The sequence below is a fragment of the Gossypium arboreum genome, chromosome 2, assembly GCF_025698485.1.
Source record: "Gossypium arboreum isolate Shixiya-1 chromosome 2, ASM2569848v2, whole genome shotgun sequence".
Taxonomy (NCBI): Eukaryota; Viridiplantae; Streptophyta; class Magnoliopsida; order Malvales; family Malvaceae; genus Gossypium; species Gossypium arboreum.
Genome location: NC_069071.1, coordinates 86,819,405 through 86,825,060, shown reverse-complemented (window position 1 = coordinate 86,825,060; position 5,656 = coordinate 86,819,405).

Genomic DNA, 5,656 nt, shown 5'->3' with positions numbered 1-5,656 from the left:
AGTCCCCAACGTCGAACCAAATAAGTACTTTTATTTATTTAAGTTTACTTAAATTGTTATATAGTAGATAGTTAGAGGGCTACTCTAAATGACTTTGTTAGAATGGAACTAAAGCCCATAGGATCTGGAAACTGTAGAGGATTTTCGAAAACGATCTTTTCTTTAAATATTTTCATAAAACATCGGTGTAAGTATTAAACTAACTAAAACTTCATAAAATTTTAATCCAGATAATACACAAATCGACGATGAGTGCTAAAAGAGGTGCAAAGGGCCGTGGCCGAGGTCGTGGAAGTGTTAGGGTTGAATTGTTGGCATCGGGCCATATACCCAATGTTGGAGTAGAAGAGGCTCCAGCCTCACTTGTGGCTGGAAATGGACAGTATGATCAGGCCGTGGGAGAAGATGCATTGTCGCAGGCAATGCTGAGGATTTTGGAAAAGGTCAATGGACCGAATAATGGCAGCGAAAATCTGGGGTCCATTCTAGAACAACTTCGATCGAAGGGGGCTGAGATCTTTAAGGGTGTTACTGGTGTGGCTCCTAATGTGGCAGAATATTGGTTGGAGGCCACTGAAAGGATAATGGAGGACCTGGACTACTCACCTGAGCAAAAGTTGAAAGGAGCAGTGTCACTGCTTAGGGAAGAAGCCTACTAGTGGTGGCTGACAATGAAAGTAGGCACCCAACTGGTGTGGGTCACTTGGGAGTTTTTTAAAGCTGCATTCCAAGGGAAGTATGTGGGTGCAAGCCATGTGGATGCTAGGAGGAAGGAGTTCCTGAACCTGACCTAAGGAAACAAATCAGTGGCGGAGTATGAGGCAGAGTTTCTACGCATTAGTAGGTATGCAAGGGTAATGGTGGCAACGGAGTATGACCATTGCGTTTGGTTTGAGGATGGGCTTAGAGATAGCCTCAGGATACTAATAGCTCCATAAAGGGAGTGAATTTTCTTGGAGTTGGTGAAGAAGGCAAAGATAGCAGAGGAGGTAAAAGCATTGAGGACTTAAATCGGGAGAAAGAAAGGGGTAGGAATAAGAGGGAGGCTGAGATTCCTAGTGTAAGACAGATGCCTAGGGCTAGGCCAGTGTTAATGGGCAAGATAGAGCAGGGGCCCCTACTATTAATCTAGGGGTGCCACTTTGTGCTGATTGTAGGAAAGGTCATGTAGGCGAGTGTTGGAAGAGGACGAGAGCTTGTTTAGCTTGTGGATTTATGGAGCATAGGTTCAGGAATTGCCGTAGAATATCACCTCAGGTGGTAGTCGTGGACCGAGGTGGTCAGCTACCGCTGAGAGGTCGTGATCAGGCTAGGGGTGGAAACGATTTGGGTCGTGGAGCACCAGGCAAAGGTGCTGGTCATGGACAGCCAACTTTGGTCTATGCAGCACGTCGTCAAGAGGATGGAGACGCTCCAGAGGCGAATAATGGTATGTACTTACCCATAGTGTGCTATTTGCCGAAGTTGGAACTAGAGTGCGCAGCGGAAGTGTGGTTTGGTAGTCTATGTTAGTAGTTGGAAATTTCGAGGATGAAATCTCTTCTATGGGGGTAGAGTTGTAACTCCCCAAAAATCTCGAAACCCAAAAATCCCAAAATCCAAAAGTCAGGAAATCTTGAATTTTTCTTTTTATGTTTAATAATTCCGATTAAGTGCTAATTACGCAAAGGTAGGTCTTGGTCAAGGTTTGAGTTTTAATTAAGGGGTAGAAGAAATTATAATTTAATTATTAAAAGAATCAGGGTTGACAAGTAGGTGGCCTTTTGAATAAATGAAGAAACAATTGGACAGAAAAAGAGCTTGTGGTGGAGTGGCTAAGTGACGCCACATAAGGCATAGTGAGGTTGCGTTAGTAGTTGGCAAGGGGGTCTAAGGTTCGAATCTTAGCTTTGTGTTTTTAGAGTTTAATTTTGGCCTTCTAGAAGGATGGAAGTGGCGTGAGGATGGACTCTAGGGGGAGTGTTTACAAGAGAAAATTAAGGAAAGGATCAAAGAGTTATCAGGGAGAAAAATGAGGAGATAAGAAGTGAGGAGTAAGTGAAGCCGAATTGGGAACTTGGGCTTGAAGAATTCGGCTATAGGGCTATAAATAGGTGCCGAATGGGAGGGTTGAAAAGCTAATGACGAATTTCCCTTCACTTTGTGCCAGAAACCCTTTTCTCTAAAAAGCTGAAAACTTTTTTTTTCTTTTCTTTCTTTGTGCCGAATTCTTATCCCTCCTCTACTCAATATTTTCTTTGCTTTAGCAGATTCTTCTTCCTCTCTTCTTTGGTGCTGAGTAATCAATTGTTTCCATTCAAATCTCTAAGAGCCAAATACCCTTGGTGCTGCCACTACTCTTTCTACCCAGTCGATTCTAGTGTAAGTGTTCTCTCTCCCAATCGATTTTTGATAAGTATCGAATATTCAGTCCCTCACTTCTTTCTAATCAACTTTGGTAAGGAACTAGTGTCAGATCTCGGTTTTAGATTCCTGCTGATTTGCTCTTCAGTTCTAAGAAATACGCGTGTTTAGTGATCAAAGTAAAAGCTAGTAAAGGCTTGGCATTCAGGTAAGGTTAATGTGAGATTCCGGCTTTTGGTAAAGTAATTGATAAGTACGTGTGATTAATATTTGAGTGATATCAATTGTAGGTTTGGGCTAAGGATATTGCATCACGCTTGCTTACCTAGTGTGTACATATACTGCACACACATTATGTATCGGCAAAAGCCGAAATACTGAAAAGCCGAAATGCCGAAAAGTCGAAAGTTTGGCTACGGTAGTCTTGCGAGTGTGCGAGCACTCGTAAGGGGGGACCAATAGGTTGCCTGAGGCTCACGGGCAATTCCGTGGACTTGGGTTGTGATTTGGCCATAAGGGCCGGAATGGGATAAATGGGCCCGTTGGGCCATTGGGCCCATAATAGGCAAAAACTGAATGTTGATGCTATGTGATAGGAACTTGTATGTGAGCATGAATATGAATGTGACTGGGCCTAACGGGCCATATAAATGTGATTTGGGCCGAATGGGCCATATGAATATAATTGGGCTTAATGGGGCCAGATATAGGTATGTGAAATTGTTTGGGCTTTGTAAGGGGTTTTGGGCCTAGTATATGATATCCATATAAGACTTAATTAATATATTGCGATCATGGACAAATCAAAGGGTTAAGGTATGGCAACGGGTATATACATGTCTAGGATTGGATCTAGGGAGAGCTTGGTACTTAAGCGGTCTTAATAACTCACCTCCTCTTCTCTGGAATCCTACCTAGTGCATAGTGTTTGTTCATCTTAGCTCACGGGACTTGTTAACAGGCCAAGGTAAGTGAAAACCGTAATTAAGGAAAAATTACCAAAATGCCCCTAAGGGCAAAAATGACCGAATTACCCTTAGGTGCTGAATGTAAGTTTTATGAATGTGACATGCATACATATGATACTCAGCTTAGGTTGCATATGGGTGGGAATTACGGAACGGGGGAAGTATATGAGGATCGCATGGTTACTTGACAATCGTGGATCCACCGATGGCTTTTAAAGCCCAATATGTAAATGAAGGTAGTTCCGCAACCGGCTACCATGGTGTGTGGGTTGGGTGGGTCGATATTTATATCCCCACATGGTATGACGGGGGATAGAGCTGGTGTGTAGCGGATGGATAATTTGGATGGGATTGCATTGCATGATTGATGAATGATGTTTGTTTTTTTTTTAATGCTTGTTTTTGTCGAGGGTTGTACACACTGAGTTTATGAAAACTCACCCCCTCTTTTATTTTATTTTTAGGTGATGCTTAGTAGAAGGTTCGATGTTTGGATGGACTCTGGGTGGCCCGCTAGCAAGATAAATTGGACTTGTTGTTTTTAAGCGTATAAGTTTTTATTTCATTAAGCATGTTTCAGATCACATTGTAATAAGGTTTTCATTATGCTTACTTGAATAATTGTTATTATTTTCATTGTAATCAGACAAAGTTGAACATGGATTTCCTAAATTATAGTATGCTTTCTACGTTTCCGCAATTAAATTTTTAAATGATAAGTTTCCTTAAATCAAATGTTTTAAACAAGGTTTTCACAACTGAAAGGTTTTTTTTAAGTTTCTTTTTTTTTAAGAAGGGGTTTCAATGAAAACACGATTTTCGCTAAAACACTTCAATGTGACACGCTAGATTCGGCGATAACGTCTGGGCCGGGTTTAGGGTGTTACAGTGAAGGTGCTCGAGCTGAGTCTTTACTGTCAGGACACCAGCATAATGAGGGAACTGGAGAGGCACCAGCTTCATCTATGAATGAGACAGGGTCTCAAAATCGATGGCTGGGGACGACGCATTGTCCCAAGCGATGTTGAGGATTCTGAAAAGGGTCGCTGGGCCTAGTATTGGTATGTGGGCCATGGGTAAGTTATGGGATGACTCAGGTCTAATGGGGCTAAGATATTCAGGGGTATTGCTAGAGTTGCCCCTAATGTGGCTGAATATTGGATTGAAGCCACAGAGAGGGTCGTGAATGACCTCAACTGTACCCCCAAACAGAAACTAAATGGTGTAGTATCACTGTTGAGAAACGAGGCTTACCAGTGATGGGTTACTATTAAAGAGGGCACTCAAGCCGATCGATTGACCTGGGAGTTTTTCAAGGCTACTTTTCAGGCTAAGTATGTGGGTGCCAGCTATGTGGATGCCTGTAGGAGGGAATTTCTGAACCTAACTCAGGGGGATAAGACAGTAGTTGAGTATGAGGCTGAATTTCTACGTCTAAGCCGCTATGCACGTGGGATGGTGGCCACTGAATATGAACTGTGTGTTTGATTTGAGGATGGCCTCAGAGATAGTCTAAGGGTTCTGATAGCTCTTCAGCGGGAGCGGGATTTTACAGCACTGGTCGACAAGGGGAAAATTACTAAGGAAGTGAAGCGCGCTGAGCACCAGAATAGAGAGAAAGGAAGAGGTAAGAGGGATGCTAAGCTCTCAAATTCATTTCAGAGGACTAAGAAAAAGGCTAGAGCTGATGGGCCTTTCAGAGTTGGGGCCCCTGCTGCTATTACTGGACAGTAGTTTTGTGCTGACTGTAGAAGACGCTATCGGGGTGAGTGCTGAAAACAGGTTGGGGCATGTTTGAGGTGTGGTTCTATGGAGCACTATATTAAAGATTATCCACAGAGGCTCGATCAGATACAGGCTACTGGGTATTGTTTAGCCACCGAGAGGTGTTCAACAGCCATCGCGAGATCGTGGTTAGGCCAGAGGTAGAAATGGTATGGGTCATGGTTGAGAAGCACCAGGGAGAGTTGCTGGTCATATTGAGGTGAGGCAGCTGACACTAGCTTATGCTGCACGTCGTCGAGAGGTTGAAGACGCCCCAGATGTTATTACAGGTATGTTCTTTATCTATAATGTACATTATACTATATTGATTGATGTTAGGTCTACGCATTCTTATATAGCATGCACTGTATCTGAGACTTTGGGTATAATGGTCGAAAACACTACTAGTGAGGTTACTATGTTGAGTCCATTAGGGTAGTCAGTGAGAGTGAATAAACTGTTTAAGGATGTACCTTTGGAGGTTCAAGTAAGGATCTTTTTGGCATATTTAATGGAACTCCCTTTTGGAGAATTTGATTTCATACTAGGCATGGACTGGCTGGTTAAGCATCAAGTGAATT